Below are 23,095 nucleotides of genomic sequence, written 5' to 3' on the forward strand. Positions count from 1 at the left end.
AGATCTGTTAATCCTTATTTTCTTGTTGAAAGTATCATAATGTTTTAGTATATGATGTGCTTCTTAAATTTACTATGAAATATATCAAACCTGTGCCCTGCATTTTTCATTCAATGGATGCAACTGGATGGATGTGTGTAGCTCTCATTCCATCAGGTTCACTGCTATCAGCATTTTATTATACCAGCACCTCACAATTAATTTTATTTTTTTTTATATTGATGGGCATCTAGACTGTAACTGACTGATTTGTATTGCAAACACTGCTGCATGGAACACTCTCATTCCATGTGCTTTGGGGCACGTGTGAACGACTGAAAGACTTTGTTTAGGGAATTAAACTCAGGGATGAAATTGTAGGACATGTGAATATTCAAATTTACTGTGCTGTACTGTGCTTAGTCGCTGTCATGTCAAACTCTTTGTGACAGCATGGACTGTAGCCCACCAGACTCTTCTGTCCATGAGGATTCTCCAGGCAAGAATGCTGTAGTGGGTTGCCATGCCTTCCTCCAGGGGATCTTCCCAACCCAGGGATTGAACCAGGGTTTCCTGTGTTGCAGGCAGATTCTTTATCAGCTGAGCTACCAGGGAAGCCCATTCAAATTTACTAGATGTGGTAAACTCTCTTCTAAGTAGCAGCTCATGAAGGATTTTCTGACAGATGATTTTTACAAATGTATTTTGGATCTTCATAAAAATTACTCTGTCGTAGACAGTCTGCAAGATTTTATGGTTTCAATGTAAAATCCAAATCACTTCCTTCTTTTTGTATTCTTACTCTCATGGGGTCCTCCTGTAATGGCCAACAGAATACCGTAAAAGTGATTGTTGCTGTTGTTTAGTCGCTAAGTCGTGTCTGACTCTTTACGACCCCATGCACTGTAGCCAGCCAGGCTCCTTCCATCTATGGGATTTCCCAGGTAAGAATACAGGGAATCCTTCTCAAGGGGATCTTATCAACCCAGGGATTGAAGTTGCCTCTCCTGCACTGGCAGGTGAATTCTTTATCAGTGAACCACCAGCGAAGTCAAACTGATGGAACAGGTAACAAAAAACTTGCTTCTGTTTGGGATTCCTTGATAACTCAATTGGTAAAGAATCTGCCTGCAATGCAGGAGACCCTGGTTCAACTCCTGGATCTGGAAGATTCCTTGAATAAAGGAAAGGCTACCCATTCCAGTATTCTTGCCTGGAGAATTCTCTCCCAAAGTGTTGGACACTACTGAGCAACTTTCAATTGCACTCATCTCACACGCTAGTAAAGTAATGCTCAAAATTGTCCAAGCCAGGCTTCAGTAATATGCGAACCGTGAACTTCCTGATATTCAAGCTGGTTTTAGAAAAGGCAGAGGAACCAGAGATCAAATTGCCAACATCCATTGGATCATGGAAAAAGCAAGAGAGTTCCAGAAAAACATCTATTTCTGCTTTATTGACTATGCCAAAGCCTTTGACTGTGTGGATCACAATAAACTGTGGAAAATTCTGAAAGAGATGGGAATACCAGACCACCTGATCTGCCTCTTGAGAAATTTGTATGCAGGTCAGGAAGCAAAAGTTAGAACTGGACATGGAACAACAGACTGGTTCGAAATAGGAAAAAGAGTATGTCAAGGCTGTATATTGTCAGCCTGCTTATTTAACTTCTATGCAGAGTACATCATGAGAAACGCTGGACTGGAAGAAACACAAGCTGGAATCAAGATTGCCGGGAGAAATATCAATAACCTCAGATATGCAGATGACACCACCCTTATGGCAGAAAGTGAAGAGGAACGAAAAAGCTTCTTGATGAAAGTGAAAGTGGAGAGTGAAAAAGTTGGCTTATAGCTCAATACTCAGAAAATGAAGATCATGACATCCGGTCCCATCACTTCATGGGAAATAGATGGGGAAACAGTGGAAACAGTGTCAGACTTTATTTTTTGGGCTCCAAAATCACTGCAGATGGTGACTGCAGCCATGAAATTAAAAGATGCTTACTCCTTAGAAGGAAAGTTATGACCAACCTAGATAGCATATTCAAAAGCAGAGACATTACTTTGCCAACAAAGGTTCGTCTAGTCAAGGCTATGGTTTTTCCTGTGGTCACGTATGGATGTGAGAGTTGGACTGTGAAGAAGGCTGAGCGCTGAGGAATTGATGCTTTTGAACTGTGGTGTTGGAGAAGACTCTTGAGAGTCCCTTGGACTGCAAGGAGATCCAACCAGTCCATTCTGAAGGGGATTTCTTTGGAAGGAATGATGCTAAAGCTGAAACTCCAGTGAAACTCCAGTCCTTTGGCCACCTCATCCAAAGAGTTGACTCATTGGAAAAGACTCTGATGCTGGGAGGGACTGGGGGCAAGAGGAGAAGGGGATGACAGAGGATGAGATGGCTGGATGGCATCACTGACTCGATGGACGTAAGTCTCAGTGAACTCCGGGAGTTGGTGATGGACAGGGAGGCCTGGCGTGTTGCGATTCATGGGGTCGCAAAGAGTCGGAAACGACTGAGCGACTGATCTGATCTGATCTGAGCAACTTTCACTTTCACTTCTCTGTTTGTGACATCCCTTCTCTTTCTGTCTCTTTTTCATCTCTTTTGCAACCTACAGTCAGTATAAAACCAACTCTACAGGGACTTTAAGAGTTAAAGTTGCCATCTCTCAGTTGGATTATGGAGGGTTTTGTTTTCTTCAATAAACTTTTTCTGTACTATGTAAGATCTTTCTAACAAACTTGTGTTACTACTTTTATTATTAGGAAAATATATTTAACACCTGGGGAAATTATTATTGATTTACTTTTAGCATTACAGAGAACTGAGGACCACAAAATTCTACCTTCAAATTGGAAAAAGCCATCTTACCAAGCAGATGCCAACAGCAGAGCATCTGTAAAGGTTCTGGATGCTGCTTCAGTTTGGTTGACTTCCTTCTAAATCATCTTGGTCTTTTTGACACTGGGGATGGGTTTTGTGAAAGACAATTTTTCCATGGAGTGAAGGTGGGGTGGGGTTGGTTTCCAGAAGATTCAAGCATGGTAGGGTTCCCTCCTGTGAGAATTAATGCTGCTGCTGATCTGCAAGGAGGCAGAGTTCAGGTGGAAATGTGAGTGATGGACAGCAACTGTAAATGCAGATAAAGCTGTGGTTGCTTGCCCACCATTCACCGTCTGCTGTGCAGCCCGGGGGACCCCTGTTTTAGTGTGCTTATTCTGTTACTTATATTCTCTGTGCATTTCCAATGTATAGTGTGTTTCTATCTTCATGCTTTATTGCTATTGTGTTTTCCCTTTCAGACCATCAGCTCTGTGAGGACAGTGGCTGTCTTTCTAACTTACCATCCTTTCTGCAGTCCTTAGAGCAGAGTAGGTACTTACTAATCACTTGAGGAATGACTAAATTGTTCAGACTACACAAGAAAAAGAGGAGAGCCAGGAGCAGGAAAATCAGTTCAAACAAAGTTCTATCCCAGGTGAGACTACTGACAATTTGGGGGGCTGTTCTCAGTACCAGGTGCCACTGAGGACAGATACCAGGTGTCACCTGAATGCCCAAGGTCTGAGCCAGGTGGAAATTCAGAGAAACTTCCTGTGAGGGTGTTCAGTCAGTGCCAAGGAAAAAGACTGGTGTAGTTTTCTGAACTCCGATGGGGCAACCAAGAAGAAGGGGCTTGTAATTCAGTCTTCAGAATTCACAGTAAATCATCATGGCCTCTAGGTTTATTTCAACCGTCTAAGATTGAATCACATTTACTTCTTAAAACAAGGAACTATCTTGTTTTTATCATGTACAAAATACTGATCACAAATACTTCAGGCAATAAGAAAAAATATTACCAGTTATGGCAAACACTGGAAATTTATAATTTGGTGACTTCATAAAGATCTGATCATTCCAACATCACGTTTCCAATCATTATTTTTTAAGCACTCCATTTATAGGGAATCATGTAGCCAGAATTTATTGTTTGTTTAGATTTTTCCAGTGCCCTCATCACTGAGGTCTCTGGTTGCATGTGTAGAAGATTAAGAGATACAATAAACTAAAAAGAATAGACCAAGAAACACATACTAGATCTGGGCCAAATGAAATAAATATGTCTACTTCTAAATCCTGAAGTTCAACAAGAACAAAAACAAACTCTTACATATAAAAGAAGTAAAATTTTCATAAGAAAGAGATTCAGCCTTAATTTGATCTGTTTGCCCAAGTTAAACAGATGTTTAATCTAGAAGGCAGTATTCATAATTATTTTTATATTTTCCAATTATACTTTGGAAAATAATATGGGCCACAAAGAAGCACAACCAAAGAAATAAAATTCCCACAGATGTGAATTAAGGCCAAGGCATGGGTTTTCAACTCAGAACAAATGATCTTAAAATCCTGTTTGCAACTGCTACTAATAAAATTAATATTTTAATTAATAAAATAACGAATTTATTATTAGTTATAAATTATATGATTTATATATAAATTATATTATCTATTATATAATTATAAATTATATATTAATATACATATAAATTATAAATTAATAAAATAAGAATGAACTACAGCTAAATGCAACTCTTCTCAGTATGAGGTTAGAAGCCCAGTTCCCTGGGTTTAATTTCTTGTTTTATGATGGTAGACAGATTGCTCCATCTCTTTACAACTCACTTTTCTCACTTGTAAAATGGGGACAATAATAGTGTCTGTCTCTTTGAGTTTCTGTGAGACTCCCATAAGTTAATGCATGTACTGCATACAGAATAAGAACTAAATAAATATTAACTGTGATTATTGAACAGTGAAATAAAGCAACTGCTTATTGTTAAGAATGGTCTTATCTTCTTTTGTTTTGACAAGAGAACACCCTCGTCCATCTCTGCAGCTTCAGTCTTTCATATTCTTAGCTTAGATGGTTCCTTTCCTTCTTCCCTCCGAGAATGCTTCCCTTGCTCTGACTCACTTTGACTGACTCCTTAATAGGGGTAGGTTAGCACCAGAAAATGACTCAAGGCTCATTCCTCTGGGAATTAGTGTTTTTTAAAAAAATTTCCTGACACTCTAGAATTAGCAAGAGCGGTAGAGAAGACCTGATGAATTTTAGAAATCTATAAGAAAATAAGAGCAACCTTTGCAAACGCTTCTCTTCCTAAAATAAACCTCTTCAAACATTTCTGTCCCAGACCGCCTATGATGGAGTATCCCACGTGGCTATCACTCTCCAAAAGGGAGAACCAAAAAAATAAAATTCCCTGTGTAAGGATCATACTGACATGACTGTGTATCAGGAAACTGAATACAGCTCTGTTCCTTTCTGGCAGATCTGAAGGAAGAAGCCAGTTGTCAGTTCTGTTTCTCTTCCACTTGCCATTTGTCATGGCAAAGGTTGTGGTAGACAGAGGTCTCCAGGCACAGCAGAAACCAACGTTCTGGCCTTCAACCCGTGATTCTGTCCTGTGGGCCAGTCACGTCAATTCCCAAGCCTTAGCTGTCTTGGCACCATTATGCCAGCCCAGCAGCCATGGCTATATCCAAGCAGCGACATGGTCCAGGTGGCCTTGTAAGGTCCCAACCCGCTCTTAAATCTATGACTCCTTTTACTTGTTTCACTGTGAGAGCATTGTAACCTCTCTTCCCAGTTGTAACATCTTTAAAATCTAGCCCTTGAGTAAAGAAATCTGCCATAGATTTTCTTCTGGATTTCTTTGCCTTAAGCTGTGGCACTGAAAATCTTGAAAAGAAATATTATTCTCCTCCCATGCAAGGCTCTAGTCATCTTCCGAAATGCCATTTGGATCCAGTTGCTTCCCTGTATAAACTCTTTCAATCGCTCTTCTTGGTGTGCAGCGTGATAGAGCAGTGTGTGCGTGGCATTCATATCCTTCATGTGGGTCTGTGCAGTCCACTGCCCCATGGGTACCCTGGGATCTGGCCCTAACAAGCTGGACACCTCCTTTGCCATCTTATGTCTTCCCCATCCCCTGCCTTTGGATGGATTCTTTCCTCTGAAATTAACAAGCTTCTTCGCTTTCCCTGCTTGGCTAAATCCTTCTCCTATACATTAACCTCAGGCATTGTGTCCTCTGGGGCCCTTCTTGGACCTCAGAAGGGGATGGGATGTCTCTGCTCTGTGCCATCTGATCCTCCTTGCTTCCCCCTGCTGCACTGTTCATGCTGCATTATCCTTGCATTGTGGCGTTCCTGTTGCCCACTGGTGGAAGCTTCTGAAGACAGGCACTGGATCTTGCATTTTGGCAAGTCCTGCACCAGCCCAGAGTCTGCTCATGGCAACAAGGTCACTAAACATTTGAAGCCTGGATTTGACAAGATCTTCCTTGTGAATAGAGACACCATAAACCTGGGGATTAGAATCAGGTATGCATAGCTGATGGAAAACTGTTTCCAAAGAATTTGGAGAGGGCAGACCTAAGGTGATGATTTGTAAGACTTAGAAAGGGTGGGAAGTAAGATGCAGAGGCCATTGAACCTGAGAATGATTTCTTCAACAGGTAATATGCCCAAATGATTCGTCTTTGAAACTGATGAGGTGTAAAATTCTGCTTTTTGGGCTAACAGTTCATTAAACTAATACAAACTGTGGGAGGAAAACTTGTCTGGAAGTGACCTCAAATGAACCAAGACTGTGATAGAAACTGCCTAAAAATTTTCAAAAATTTTGAAACTGTGCATTGAGCATCTACTATCAATTGGATATTTTCATCTGCTGCTGCTAAGTCGCTTCAGTTGTGTCTGACTCTGTGTGACCCCGTAGACGGCAGCCCACCAGGCTCCACCGTCCCTGGGATTCTCCAGGCAAGATCACTGGAGTGGGTTGCCATTTCCTTCTCCAATGCATGGAAGTAAAAAGTGAAAGTGAAGTCGCTCAGTCATGTTGGACTCTTAGCGACCCCATGGACTGCAGCCCACCAGGCTCCTCCGTCCATGGGATTTTCCAGGCAAGAGTACTGGAGTGGGGTGCCATTGCTTTTTCCGATATTTTCATCAGATGCTTTAAATTCATAACCACATTTATTAAACCCCACAGTATCTCTATGATGTAGGTAATATTAGCCCCATTTTGTGATCCAGGAGACTGAAGCCAAAATGGAGACTGATGTCACACGGCTTGGAAGAGACAGCACTGATGGGGTGACCCTAAAGGTAAAGGAGTAAAGGAGGGGCATGCATGCGCGTTTAGCTGCTAAACTGTGTCCGACTCTGCAACCCCATGGACTGTAGCCTGTAGCCCTCCAGGCTTCTCTGTCCATTGGACTCTCCGGGCAAGAATACCGGAGTGGGTAGCCATTCCCTTCGTCAAAGGATCTTCCTGACCCAGGGATTGAACCCACGTGTCCTGAAATGCAGGCAGATTCTTTACCATCTAAGCGAACAGGGAAGCCCAACAAGGGGCAGCCTCATACAGACCATGGTTAAACAGACATGCGAATCCTGTTCCCCAACCCAAGGATCAAATGTAGCTGCTGGAACCACAGGCTCCTGCCTGGAAGGGGCTGAGCCTGCTGGGTAAGCTCAACATAGGCAGGGAGCAGGTCAGACTCTGCAGGCAGGTGGGTCTGCTACCAGCCCTGTGTGGACTCAGCCAGGCACGCTCACTGTCTCCTGGATTCAACAATCAGGCCGGCAGCCAGTGTGACTCTAAATCTCAAGCATAAAACAAGGGAATGAAGTCCTTGTCCCTAGCAGTGGCTTGAATGTTAACTGACATATCAATGAAACCAAAGGGAGAGAGGATGCAATGGTTAATTTTATGCCTCACCTTGTCTGGATGGTGGTGCCCAGTTATTTGGTCAAAGACCTATCTAGATGCTGCTGTGAAGGTATTTTTTAGATGTGATTATAATTTATTTATTTTTAATTTTTTTAACTTTTTATTTTATATTGGAGTATATATAGTTGATTAACAATGTTGGGCTAGTTTCAGTTGTACAACAAAGTGATTTAGTTATACGTATAGATGTATCTATTCTTTTTCAAATTCTTTTCCCAATTAGGTTGTTACATAATACTGAACAGAGTTCCCTGTGCTATACAGTAGGTCCTTGTTGGTTATCCATTTTAAATACAGCAGTGTGTACATGTCAATTCTGAGTAAAGTCAATTAAGCTCCAGAATATGGGTGGGCCTCATCTAATCAGTTGAAGGCCTAACAGCAAAGACTGAAGTTACCACAAGAAGAAATTCACCTCAAAACCGCAACATCAACTCGTACCTGAACTTGCAGCCTGCCTTACAGACTGCAGTCTTTCCAGTCCCCACAATGGCATGAACCTGTTCCTTCTCTCAGTCTCTCTCTCTTGCTCACTTTTGTGTCTTTGTGTGTACACGTATGTGTGAGTGTGTGTGTGTGTATTCTCCTTCTGGTTCTGTTTCTCCGGAGAACCCTGCTAGTACAACTGGTAATGTTGAATCTGTAGCTGAAAGGTTAGCATGATGGCTATGAAGGCCACATTCAAGTTTTAGATGGTTCTCATAGGATTGGGCTTATTCCGTGTGTGCCAGCAGCGTGGATTATCTGAGATGCCTGGACATTTGAAATGGTTTACACAGTGTTTGCTGGCTCTGGTCAGTGCTGCTACAGAAAAGATGTTATGAAAAAATTGAATCAGATGGCTGGCTGCTAGGGGTACTTCAAACTATTTTAAGGGTGGTGACATTATCTTATGTTAAATAATTATAATGCACTTTCCCCCACATTTAAAAATTTGTGAGTTTCTCTCATGTCTATTAAATTACTAGCACATAGCTGGGCAATTATTATGGAGTTGAGTTGAGACTGTAATAATGGCAAATTAAGAACCAAATTTCAACTTAAAATTAACCTGTGTTTCTTATTTTCTTCACCATGGTTTGTCCTTATGTATTTCTTTTAAAGTACTCCCTTTTATGACCAGCATATTAGTAATGCTCTATTATTACTTGGTTATTTAATTATAAATTAAAACGCATAGCTCACAGGATTTCTGATGAGAACTAAGCAAGAAATTAAAACACAAATGAGAAAATAACCTAATTTGGAAATAACGTCTCTCTGAACTCAATTGTATTGTTTTCATAGAAAGTATAATTGGAAGGAGAAATCTGTCTGTTAATTTTATCCAAAAGCATAAAAGACTTATTGGAATATAAAAAAGTACTGCTTCTTTAAATGTTAATGAACACCAGCTTTATCAACTCTAGAAGGTTTTGCTTTTAGTTTTCCTCCTTCAGTGAACATTTTACTGCCTCCTACCTGGCAAAGAAACATGGGATTGAACCTGAGATTTGAGACCATGGAAATAGCTGGTCTGGAAATTTCAAGCCAATTTCATCCCCTTTCCCTTGAGCATGGCTCCATGCCCTCCTCTTTTCTCCTTCAATGATCCTGTCAACATTCTAGGTTTTGCCACTGTTGACACAGCCAACCTGTCCTGCCCCACTGGTTAAATTTGCACTTGGTGAAGACCAGAGGAGTCCTTTAAGAGATCTGACACCCATCCCTTGGTCAGATCATCTTGCAGGGCAAGAAAGTATCATAAGAAGCTGAGGGTATTAGCCAGCCTTGCCCTTGATGTTTCCTGTTGAGGACAACTCCAGCAGACTCTAAAACAGCACTGAGGTTACAGATGTCATCTCTTTGGAAGGGGCGTTCAGCCCTGTAGCATGCCTGCTGGGGCCAAAACTCCCTCCAACAGACTTTTCAGCCATGGTGTATCCAAGTGTGGTCCCTGGACTCGCAAATCAGGCATCACTTGGGAACTTGTCAGACATGAACATTCTCAAGCTCCACCCCAGAATCTCTGGGGAAAGGGCCCAGCAGTCTGTTGAAAAAACTTTCAGGGGTTCTGAAGCACACTCCAGTTTGAGAACTACTGGGTATAGCACTTAGCTGCTCACAAATCTGGATGAGTCTATTTTGGGAGTTTTTCAAAATTAGATGAATATTACATTTTTGTGGAGTATTTCCTCAGTAAAAAAAGGCTCTGGTTACATTAAAACACAGTCAATGTGCGCACATTTGTGTGTGTGTGTGTGTGTGTGTGTGTGTGTGTGTGTGGCATTTGGGGGTAGGAGTGACAACACGAAAGGCCTTGTTCAGAGACTTCTGAACTCTTAATGGCAATGACTCAGTGAACAGGGCAGAGAGAATTTCTCAGGATTGCCTTCATCAACTTCTAATCTGAATTCCTGGAAAATCTTCATTTTGGACCCACAGAGTAGAGAGGGCCCAGACTGGACCTTGGCACAGCACAGCCTCAGGGTGCCCGGGCTGAGGACCCAGACCCACTTCTGTTAGGCTGTATGACCTGGGGCAAGTCCCATGTTCTTTGGGGCATCTGCAGGAGAATTGGTCAGATGATGTCCACTCTGGGTTCAAGATGGCGCGGACCACAGAGGCTTCCTTTCTTCCTGTTACCTCCTCTGTGCATTGAGGACTTTAGTAGAAGAGACCCTCCCACCAAAGACCTCTCCTACCAGGAAAAACGTTTACAAATTGAATGATTTCTAGGTTCCCTTTCAATTCTCAAAATCACCAGGCAGGCCTACGCGTGGTGTCCTAACTTTGAAGCCTTGTGGTGATGGAGTTTATGCATTGTTTCAAAGCTCTGGAGGCCTCCTCTGAAGATTTGTTTTCTGGTGGTGGGCTTAGCAACTCTGGTTTTTTTCCCCCTTAATCTATTTTCTTTTACAAAGAACAAATGTCCCCAAGTTCAATTTGCACCCAGATTACTAGACTCTCCACTTAAACATTACCAAAAGCTGTAATTTAGAAATTCTTTTATCTATTCCAAGCTAATAGCAGTTTTGCATGTCTTTATATTGTTTTCATCTGTTTCCTTAGCCCCCTCCCCTTCAGTTATTGTCTCTGGAATTATAGGCGGGCTTGTTTAATTTTCGTGCTGAGTGTGGGATATGGAAAAGATTACTCTTAATTATATTACTTATTTATTGAAATGTAATATTTTGGTATCGCCCTTCTGGGTTACAGTAGCAGTATGCTCTTTTGTGAGGACACTGCAGAAAGGTTGCAGAGGGGAGGATCTGGAGGAAATAGGATCTACTTTAATCCAGCAGTGATCTATTCCTCAGTGTCTCCAGACCAACTTTTATTCAGAGTTCCTTGAATATTACTCACCCTGCTCTGGTACTCAACCAGGTCAGTGCTATTCTTTCTCCAATTCTCTGAACCAGTTCAGCCTCTTCTAAAACAGTCACAATAGGGCCTAACAAAGATTCCCATCCAGGGTAGTTAATGCATATTCAATAGGACTGAGCTGAGGGGGCATTTTTCCTCTTTTTGGCCTGGGGATTACAATCCTGTCTCTAATGAACCACAGTCTGCATGACTTAAAGAAAGCTGTAATGCCAGTAAAGAACATAAGACAAATCTTGGTCAAGCTACAACCAAGAAGGAAAAAATATTCCATCTCATCAAATTTCTCACTTTGTCCATAAAATTCTCAACTTCGACTTCCTCCATATTTCTTTGCGCCTGCTGGTGGGTCAGGAATCAGAAATCCTCAGCTTTGTATGTGGTCCTGCAGCCTAGATACCATACCCTGCTCTGTTATGAGAGCAGGGTGCGCTACGTGATTCGCCCGGCTCAGAGCAAAACAAAGATGTGAGGCTCTATGCTGGGAAAGTATTACAGATTTCAAGATGGCGACTGTAGTTTTGAACCTAGCCCGGGGCCCTTTGGAGCTCGGGGGGGCCTCTGTAACTGTACAACCTAACCTTGGTGCAACCCACCCAGGTTGCAGGAGAGTTAAGCACCAATTTTTCTCCTCTCCCTTATTGGGCCCAAGTCAGTTAGGTTTATTCTTAGAAGTCTGCATTCACGTCTCTCAGTTCAGTTAACTGCCGCTTGCCTTCCGCATTTGCTACACATTTGAGACTATCTCTAAGCAACATGTGTATTTTGGCGCCAAGTAAATCAGACCACCGTTGAGTCCTCAAAGGCTTGACGCAAGGCGTCGGAGGAGAGGCAGCCTCGCGGCTCAGCATCAAAGCTGCTCTGCTCCCTCTGAGCAGAACCTCAACTTCATCTCCAACTATGGACTTTTCTCTCCATCTGAATCTGACAAAATCCTTTGTAATTCTGTTTAAACGTTCCAGGGCTTTCCCCCACTTTTTCAAATCATTGTTATCAATGTCTGCCAAATGCCTTAGATCTTCCTCTTCTTGTCTTTACTGGAAATACTTCCCTTACTCTGCAGCAGCAGTATTATAGCTATTCATAGTAGGGAAAGTGCTACAGCTATCTGGTTTTCTTTATCCTTCTGTTCTGAAAGAATTCCAAGGCTCACTCTATTGGTGTTTATGTAATTGTTCTAACAGAATGATTTTTTTTTTAAACGACTTATTCATGATCTCTTCCATAACAGTTTGTCCTTGGTCCCCTCTCTCAGTGCTTACCAGTCTCTGAGCATACCAAAAACATTGATTGTGTGAGGTTCTAGACTGGAATTCACAGTTGGCCTAGTGAGAACTTGGCCCCAAATGGGAGCATTTGGAAACTGCTGCCTCTAAACCAAAGAGTTACCTACCCTGCAAAAGGAGAGGCAGTTTTATAGATGATTCCTGCCAAGGGTCATGCCACCAGGCAAGGAAGGTCACAGACATTAGCAAATGGGTAGCTTAATTAAAATAATTCATAAATCAGGTGTAGGAGTTCTGAATGACCCCTCCCAGGAAAAGTTGACAGATGCACTGAAAGTGAAAACAAAATGTGAAACTCTGAACCCCTGCTCTTGGCTGGGGGTGGGACACCTGGAGTTTCCATTTTGTTAAGTGGGCGCTTAATTCCTCTTGCAGATAGAGTGTGGTGTTGGCTGCAGTCCTCGGTAAAGGAACCAGAACACCTGGGTTTGTTTCTCTAAGATTTGCTTTGACCATTATTTCCTACATAACTGGCCGGATCACTGGACCATTGATTTCAGTGTTTTCATGATGAGCACCATGTCTGTCATAGTTGACTATTTTTCCTTCATGGGGAGGTGAGTTACATGGATGGAGAAAGTGGTAAAAAGATTCTTTATACATGTTTGAAAGCGTTTGTCCTTTCAATGTGAATGTTCCCCTCTAGATCTTATTGGATTTCTCACTGACTTCTTTGTTCTTTTGAATTGTAAGATAGGTGTCACACTTTGAGTATTTTCTCAGTGTGTAAGCAAATGTGGAGTTAAATTTTGGATCCACATCTTCTTGGAAAAGAAGTCCTCTTGAAGCCTAGAGAAGTGGGGTGGGTGAATTCTTAGTCTGTTAACCCTCCCTTACTGTCTTGCAATCCTGGTATAAGGATGTCTAGCTGAAAGTGAAAGTGTTAGTCAGGCAGTTGTGTCTAACTCTTTGCCACCCCATGGACTGTAGCCTGCCAGGCTCCTCTGTCCACGGAATTCTCCAGGCAAGAATACTGGAGTGGGTTGCCATTTCCTTCTCCAAGGGATCTTCCTGACCAGGGATCAAACCTGGGTCTCCCGCATTGCAGGCAGATTCTTCATTATCTGAGCCACCTTGCTTTATTTTTCTGGTTGAGTGTGCTTCTTCTCTTTCTTAAGGTGTTTTGGGGATGGGTCTGTGAGCTTAATTAAAAAGGTAAAGTGATGGATTTGAGGCCAGGGGACTTTCATGTAGATTGTTTTCTCGTTAATAGCCATGCAACTTCTGACAGCAACCATGTTACCATTCTTCCTCTTGGAGAAATGATATTGGAGGGAAATAGCCCTTCCTGCCTGGCTGTAAGTCAGCCAGTGGCCTCCTACCATCTTTTCCCTGACCCCCTCCCCAAAGCATTAGTGCTCTTTACAACCTTCCCAGCAAAGCTCCTTCTGCCAGACTGGCCTTTAACCCATCCTGCCACCAAATACACTTTGTTAGAGTGGGGCAGTTTCACTTTGTTTCACCAGAAAATAAATCTTTATTTTAAAGCTTCATAGCTTTTCATCCTTCCCATGTGACTCTAAATATGTGTTCACTGGGTTTCCATAGGTCCATCAAATTCTTTCTCATAGACTCTTTCCACTTTATATCAATGTTCCCTGCTGTCTGCCTTGACATCTCTTTCTTCAGCTCTTTTCCAACTTGTCAAAATCTTCACTTCCTGGAAGAAAGGATTATACAGTGGAAAGAGCATGCATGGGATTTAGAGGTTTTAGGATCCAGTTTTACCTAGTTTTGCAACTCATGAGCTGTGAAAACTTGAGGAATCTCCCCTCCTCAGTTTCTGTAATTGCAAATGGGAATAATAAAAGGCACCTTTCTCACTGAGAGGTCATGAGGATTACTTGAGATAATACAATGTGAAAGTGTTTTGGGCTATTTGGGCATGTTTACTATTATATCTCTGGGCTTCCTTGATAGCTCAGTCGGTAAAGAATCTCCCTGCAATGCAGGAGACCCCAGTTCGATCCCTGGGTAGAGAAGATCTGCTGGAGAAGGGACAGGATACCCATTCCAGTATTCTTGGGTTTCCCCTGTGGCTCAGCTGGTAAAGGTCTCTATGTTTTTTGTATTCTAAATTTTACTGTGATAGATTTTCCCAACTCATGCAAATAATACATAACCTATTTGTGACAAGTGAAGTGAAATTTGCTGTATATAGTCCATGGAATTCTCCAGGCCAGATTACTGGAGTGGGTAGCATTTCCTTTCTAAAGAGAATCTTCCCAACCCAGGGATCAAACCCAGGTCTCCCACATTGCAGGCGGATTCTTTACCAGCTGAGCCACAAGGGAAGCCTAACTTATTTGTAGTTTAATTTTAATTATTGATTCTCAAAACATCTATTGACTTTTTTTTTTTTTTTTGACTCTAATTGTTGGTACCAATACGGGCTTTGCTCCCTCCCACCTTTTTTTAACCCAGGGAATTTAGAGTTGAGAATAAAAGGAAAAATTATAAGAAAAGACAAATAGAGTTCAAGTCCTAAAGTATGCTAAATAACACATCTGTTTGCCTTTGGAACATCTGGGAAAGCAACTACATAGTAATTCTTTTAAAAATGATTTATTTAAACATTTGTGGAAGATTCAGGTGTGTGGTTTTAATTGCACAATTAATTAATTATTGGTGAGATTCTCTTAGTTCTTTGTAGTAATCAACCTAACAAAATATGCACTGTAGTCTAAATTATGGCACAGAAGAAAATTTACAAATGTAGCATCAGTTTTTATTTTAATCCTGAAAGTCTGTTCAAACAGTTGTTTTTGATATTAACTAGATGCCCCCCTTTATCATTTCCTTTCCTTTCTTCCTTCCTTCTTTCCTTGCTTCTTCCGATTTATATAAACAAAATACAATAAGGAGAACAATGTTATATGGAAGAAATTAATCAAAGTATATATGCTGTAGAAAAATAAAAACAAAGGAATGGACAGTAATGATTAATTTGAGCTCTACAAATTAATCCAGTAAACAGAAAAAAAAGATTGTATTGTATTGTATTGTACTGATATTGTATACTGTGGGTGTGTATGTTCGTTAGTTTATAAGCAATCAGACACAAGACTTCAAAGAAGTCTTCATTTTTTCCAGTAGTTTGTCAATTTTCTTTGTAATTATTTCTTATTTTTGGTTAACTATTTTCTTCTTGATTTTTACCAGATTTGAATCAAGTTACAAATTTTCAGTTAATTAAATGTGAGCTTGATGTAGTCTTGTGAGTGATAAACGTTATCACCCAAAGAGAACTATCTGAAAGTCAGATCTTCCCATCTTCTAATGTAGCTGGTACTGCAGTGTTCTCCATTAGTCTCCCCTTTGAGTGAAGATTACAAAGGTTTCTGGTAAAGTGCAATTATGCTCTTGTGAAGAGTATATCATTTAAAACATATTTATCCATAAGTAATTTATTTGAGTGGGTACTTAGCAACAGGAGAATGGTACCCTGATCCAGTGAATGTCAGGCTACAGGAAGCTTAAGAGGTAGGGTTGTGGCCTGCCTGTGAGAGCAGTTCCTTTGCCTTTGATTTTGGGATAACTGGCACCCTGAGTGTCTCTGTGGGGACAGATTCTGACAGGGCAGGGTACCAGAGACCGATTTCACCCTTCACGATGTAGCTTAGCATGATGATAAAGTGAGTAAGCACATCTACTCATCATGCCTAGAAGAGGTGTATAGATTTAAGGCAAGGTTTGGAGACAAGCAGTCCCACCTCCCCTGCTGATTAGCTGCGTAACCTGAACAGTTTCTTACCATCTCTGAGCTTGTTTTCTCATCCACCAGATGTAGTATCTGTGTTTTGGGTTGCAATGATGTTAAAGGGGATAATGTTTATAAAGTATGTAAGATACAGCCTGTAGCTAATAAGCATCAATAAACTGTTTATATAAGTATTTATATTGATATATAATTCTGTGTTGTTTAATTTGACCTCAAATGTGTATAAGAGAAAAATCTGATTCAAACTTATCCATAAAGACTTAAACCAAAAAGGGACTTACTGACTCATCCAAATGGAAAGCAAAGTCAGGCAGGCCTTTGGGTTGTTGTGTTTCAGTGATTTTAGGAATATCACTAAGGCACTCTTAAATTTCCTTCTCTCCATCCTTCCTTTCTGGTGTTAACTTAACCCCAAGGCTGGCATCTCTTTGTGGTTGAAAAATAACCACAAATGCTTCTCAGATCTACCTGTTTCCCTCTCCAGGGAGCCTCCTAAAAGACTGAGAAATCTCTTTTTTCCAGAGCTTTCTGTCTTTGTGATTCAACTTGGTCCATCATGATCTGAGATCTGGGGAAGGGATTATATAAGTAAATTTAGGCTTGAGTCTTGAGCTCCAATCTGATGTCAGCTTTCTCCAATACATGGGAATTGTAAAGAGGAGATGTGGCTATCTAAAAAGGGAGACATGGATGATGACCCAACCATAGTGTTGATGACACTGTCTTCATTACATTGAAAGTACTGCCAGCAAATGTAGTGACTGGAAGAAGTTGTTCTTTCCCCTATAGACTAATCTGGAGGAGATAGGAGGACTCAGAGATCCTACTTTGAGAGGGTTTGTTATTATAGATCTTGTTAAGACCAGAACTCAGGTTTCCTAATACTACACTGAATATCCTCCCATCATACTGCTCTATTTCTTTAGAACTTCCTGCTGTGTCACTTTCTAATGTTACATCTGGGAAAACTGAGTGTCAGAGACTTCAAGGGATGGCTTAAAAGTCACACAGAATGGAAACTCCTTCCTCAGTCTACGCAGGGTATTTTATATCATTCTAAGGCCAGGGGACAACCCAGTCACCAGGACCCAGTTTCTTGTAAGAAAATCAATGATTGTTGTCATGAACCTGAATTTGTATTTTAGCATTTTTGCAATGACAAATTCCTAAAAGCAATTTAAAAGCCCAGCAAAAGGGAAACACATTATATTTGTAAAGTCAAAAGTGTAAGAGTTAGTTGCTCAGTCACATCCGTCTCTTTGCAACCCTATGGATTGTAGCCTGCCAGGCTCCTCTGTCCTTGGGATTCTCTAGGCAAGAATACTGAAGTGGGTTGCCATGCCCTCATATTCATTTCTAATTGAGACTGAAGTGATTTAGCGTGCATGAATGTAGATTTAAATGTGTTGGGAAACTTTACATATATGTCCACCAAACTATAGGTTATGTGAAGAAAGTTATGATTAGAAGAACATGGTGGGGAATTCCTCGGTGGTCCAGTGTCTAAGATCCAAGCTCCCAATGCAAGGGGCCTGGGTTCTATCCCTGGTCAGGAAACTAGATCCCACATACTGCAACTGAGATTTTGCATGCCACAACTAAAGATTCTACATGCCTCAACGAAGACTGAAGATCCTGTGTGCTGTGACTAAGACTCAGCACAGCCAAATAAACTATTTTTTAAAAAATTAAAAAAAAAACCCAGAAGAACTTGGTATTATGTCCCTACTTGTGTGTGTATGTATGTGCACATGTGTGTGTGTGTGCACAGTGCATATGTTTATGTGTGCCTGCTAAGTGGCTTCAGTCATGTCCAACTCTTTGCAACATTATGGATTATAGCCCACCAGGCTCCTCCGTCCATGGTGATTGCTCAGGCAAGATTACTGGAGTAGATTGCCATGCCCTCCTCCAGGGGATCTTCCAGAGCCAAGGATGGAACCTGCGTGTCTTGCATTGCAGGCAGATTCTTTACCAATGAGTAACCTGGGAAGCCCTACGTATGTTTATATATATATATAACATTTTTTTAAGAATACTGAAGGTGTTATAGGTAGTAGTTGCCTTTGGGAAGGAAATTTGGGGATCTAATCAAGACAAAAACATTTTTACTAGGTAATGTTTAAGAGTTGTCACATACACTATATTTCGACTTTAAAATACGACTTACAAAAAACAACTCCTCTCCTTGGTTTCAGAATTTCGGTATCAATTCAGGTTCTGTTGTGTCTTAGCATTGTGATCTTAGGCAAGGCGCTTCATTTCCCTGAGTCTCCTCTGTGAAATGAAGATGATGATGTTTGTCATACAAGATTGTTATGCGAATTGGAAAAGAAAAGTCTATGAAAGCACTTTCTAAACTCTCAAGGGCTACCCAATTGCTAGTAAATTACTAAGTTGCAGCATTTTCTCAATGATATTTCTCTTTGCTTCCCCAGTTAACCCCCCCTCCCCCTCCCAGGAAGGATGGCCTCAGGAAGGATGTCTTTGGCATTGAAGTGTAAATAATCTCCTTAGAGTTTCTGGCCAACTGGAAGCACTGATGAGGAAGAGAGAGGGAGGAATTCAGAAATCAAGGAAGGTCTAAATTAGTCTACCAGCCTTTTTTCACAACTTGATGAACATTTTAATTATGGCAGACTTGGTTTTTCTGTATCCTGGCACAACTGTGGAATTGGGATTCAAAGCTTCTTACTTTATTTTCACCTGTCTAGGAAAGATGGAAAGGTCTGATGCCAGTTCATCTATTTGGTCAACCAGGAGTTACTGAGCACAGACTGTGTACTAAGCATTGGGCTAGGTGATCAGGAGAATTCTCCTGTCCCTTGGAGTTACAGTAGAACAGATCAGCAAATATTTGTTAATTGACTATTGTACATAGCATTTATTTTAAATTGGCATTTGTTTTAAATAGATGATAAAACTTAGGTAACTCTTATGACTGTGGTTACAATAAAACCAACACATATATTAGGAGAAACACTGACTGTAACTGCCCACCCTGGCCAGGTACCATAGTAACCATTTGTGGGAGTTATTTTATGACAGAAGGTCCTGGTAAGGAATGTGGAGCTAATAAGGCACCACCAACTTAGAAGAATTTGGAAATGATCAAAAGGAGATGCCAGTCCATATATACCGCCAGCCTCCCAGAATCCTCCTTGTTGGAATCCATCTTTGAGCAATAAGTACGCCACCAGGAAGGACCCTGAGCCAGAATGATTGGCCAGAGACAACCTGGAAATTAACCTCATCACCATCAACCCTGACCCTGTGAGCCACATGGCAGAGCAGTTCTCTTGGGTTCCCTTACCTTCCAGCCCCTTCCCAGGTGCCCCCTTCCCAATAAAGTCTCTTGCTTTGTCAGCATGTGTGTCTCCTTGGACAATTCATTTCTGAGTGTTTGATAGAAGCCCACTCTCAAGGCCCTGGCAGGGGTCCCCCTTCCTGCAACAAATGCATTTTTAGTTCTTCATTGCTAATATAAAGTCAAAGTGTCCACCTGTCTAGAGTTCATATATACCCATACACACACCCTAGAAATATTTTCCAAAAAACAGTGATGGTGGGGGCTGTTAGGAACCAGACGTGTGGGTTTTCCAAGGCTTACATCATGCCCTGTAACTTGGGTCTTTAAGTTTGATCCTTGGCATATCCAGGCAGGAACAGAGGGCAATGAAAATTAATGGGAGAAGCAGAACAAGTAGACATCCCTTAGAGACAAGAAGACATTTTAAAACTTTGCATTATTGATGAGAATTTTGGAGGAACCACAGATCCTGAACCAGCATGAGATCTTCTTTCATAAAAAGACTGTGATTCGTCTGCAGCAACTTCCTTCCCCAGCAAACAACACCCCCCCCTCCGCCCCCAACCCCTCCCCGCTGTCGCTAGTCACAGCAGAACTTCACGTTACAGAGCTCAAATTCAAGTAATTCAGGTCTGAAAAAAGAAACCTCTTGTTAGAACACAGACAACGTTGACAATTAGCCAGGATTCCAAGGAGAAAAAAAGGGAGGCCCTGGCAAGGTAAACGCATTTGTGTTTATACAGCGTGTGATGTGTTTTGAAGTTTTCCCCAAGGAAAAAGGCCCTCTCTCCTACTTCAAAAGCCATTTTCATGTTTTTGAAATTACTAGAAATTATGGGCTAAACCCCCTTCACACGTAATTTATGTCACCCAGTATCTCATATTTTGTGATAACATGCAAATACCATATGTCGCACTTTCTCTTTATGGATGGAGGAGGGAAGGAGGGAGAGTTGGCAGAATTATCACTAGGCACTGCAAAACCTTCCAGTGAAGTCCGTATCTGCCATGGTGACGTTTACTGGTTATGGCAGAGCTGATCAAGTGCAGATTTTCCTGCCGCTGAGGCTAAATTGCAAGCTGCTCATAATGCCATCAGATGCTGCCGGTTCTCAGCCAATGAGAGCTTCGGGAAAGCTTCTCTTCCTCCCTGTTCTCTGTGGCAGCAGAGCCCCCGGGCACCGTTGGTCCCCACTCTACCGTATTTGAACTTGATTGACCTCATGCCGCACTTCTCTGGAATAAATGTATCTTCCGAGATCTCATGGGTTCCAAATACTCAAACTGGCAACCCTAATGTATTCCCAGAGTCTTCATTTTTTACTTTCCCTTGCAGGTATTTATTTTCTTAAGTGAAATGGTCAATATTTAGAAGTATATATTATTCATAAGACTGAAAGAGAAAAAAAATCATATCTTCTATTTTACTATTCTATTTCATCTGAGGCAAAAATGTTTCATGCCAGGCCAAGGGAGACAAAAACACAAAGCCATTATTCAGCTCCTAGCTGCTTCAATCATTTTTGTGCCAACAATGGTGAAAAGATGTGATTTTACAAGCAAACAGGAAGAAAAGGCTTGAACACACCTTGGGAGCATGTTTAAGAAGTTGATTTATGTTTCATGCTGAGTCTTACACCTGCAGTTCAAGCAAAACCCAACTTGGCCGCCCCAAAGAGTCTGGTTTATTAGGTATCAAGGAGTCGCAAGAAGCCATGTAATTAAAACCGTAATTAACTGGAAAAGGAAAGTGCCACCTGAGTTTTGAGAGACTGTCAATTTTATTTCCATTACAGCTCTCCAGCTTCTCCTCTTGGACTCCTTTTTTCCCCTTTTGCTTGATAAAAAAACAACAAATATGCACACATGGCATACATCTATTTTTTTAATACATTAAAACATGTATGAATGGCTACTCCTTATGGAAATTATTACTTGTTTCAGATTTTCTAGATCAATTTCTTCCTGGGAGGCCTATTCCAGAAAGGTGCTATGCAGTACTCTAGTCTTCAACCCAATATTACCATGGGGCTCTTGAACTGAGATCAGTCTGAATTCAGATGCATTGTACATGTAAAATACACACCAGATTTTGAAGATGTAGTACAGAAAAATGTAAAATATCTCAGTGATACTTTTAACATTAAATTACTTATTGAATGATATTATTTTGGGTGTATAAAAATTTGTATAAAAATATACCGTTTTATTTTTTCTATTGAAGTGCAGTTGGTTTATAATGTTGTGTTAGTTTCTGGTGTACAGCACAGTGATTCAGTTACACATATATACATATCTATTCTTTTTCATTATAATTTATTATAGGGTATTGAATGTAGTTTCTTGTGCTATACAGTATACCTTGCTGTTTATCTATTTTATTTATAGTAGTTTGAACATATTATTATTAAGCAACGCTCTTATTGTTTAGTTTCACTTGTTGCTTTTTACTTTTTGAGCGTGGCTACTGGAGAGTTTAGAATGATGTATGCAGCTCACAAGACATGTACATGGGCAGGACTGTTGTGGAGTGCTGTGCTCGCCATGGAACTGGGCAAGGACGGACTGGACATACTTTTTCTTATCTTTCCCACCATCCCCAGGGCTGCGAGGGCCAGCTGGTGTGGAGACAAGGGAGCTCTTGGTGGCAGTGTGCATGGGTGCTGGAACATGTTATTAAGGCACGTGTTTGTGATTGCCAGATTGTTCAACTCAATTTCTCAATAACAGGCTCCGAGGGAGATATCTGAGCAGTACAAATGGAACTTCAAGGGTCCTTTCTTTTAACTGCCCCTCCTTGGCCAACAAAGTTTCAAACAAAACATGAAATATATTAGCACCAGAACAAGGAGTGCTAGAAACTTAAAATGGAGGTACTGAAAGCTGGTTCAAAACCAACACGTGTGCCTTAATTTGTGAATTAAAGTGCTGATAAAACAATCTTTTGAAAAAGGTCAACTCATTTACATTAGATTCTGGAGACATCCATCTCACATTATTACACCATCTCTCTGACCCATACTCTTTGAGGGTGATAAAGAGGATTCGTAATAAAGACACAATTATATAAGGGTTTTGAAGGTGGCTAGGGAAAGAACCTTTTTGCCACTTCATTTCAGAAATAGGCAAAACTTTTAAATATCTCAGCCTTCCTCTTTCCTGGACTCATTCAAAAAGAAAGGCAGCATCTCATTTCCCTGTTAACAATAAGGCGGTGACAAACCTATTGATGAAAACTCCCAGAGGAAGAGGCTGAAACCACCTTTCTTCAGGCAGAGGGAGGAAAAAAAAAAAAAAAAAGTCCCTTCTTAGCTTCTCTTCCCACCTCCACTGCATTTTTTTTTAAAAAGCTGCGTTTGTTACAAGGTAAAGGTTTCTGGAATCTTCCAGTTCAGAACAGAAATATGTTGGTGCGTAATTTTGGAAGTGAGCCTGAGGTACCCAGAGCAGATGACACACAGGGCTTAGGTCCTGATTCAGCTACAAGTCAGCGGGGCACCCCAGGACCATCTGCGTCCTATAAATTACAGTAACGCCGGCACATGCGGCTTGTAAATCACCAGTGAACAGGCTTCACCTTGTGACACACGACATGAACCCTGTTGTATATTCCAATAAACTCCTATAAACCATCTGATATAAACTCC

General features: G+C 41.1%; 1 long non-coding RNA gene across 3 annotated transcripts in view; it reads left to right on the forward strand.

The window, feature by feature from the left end:
- LOC109566222 (uncharacterized) overlaps positions 1-23,095 on the forward strand; it is a 133,764-nt gene that overhangs the window by 16,125 nt on the left and 94,544 nt on the right. The window contains exon 3 of one of the 3 annotated variants that reach the window (XR_011569315.1): positions 7,069-21,640. The exons of the other annotated variants lie outside the window; for them this stretch is intronic. This is a non-coding gene — a long non-coding RNA (uncharacterized lncRNA). Of the gene's footprint in view, positions 1-7,068; positions 21,641-23,095 lie in introns of those variants that run through there. 3 annotated transcript variants of the gene reach the window in all.

Source organism: Bos indicus, chromosome 11 (assembly GCF_029378745.1).
Source record: "Bos indicus isolate NIAB-ARS_2022 breed Sahiwal x Tharparkar chromosome 11, NIAB-ARS_B.indTharparkar_mat_pri_1.0, whole genome shotgun sequence".
Taxonomy (NCBI): domain Eukaryota; kingdom Metazoa; phylum Chordata; class Mammalia; order Artiodactyla; family Bovidae; genus Bos; species Bos indicus.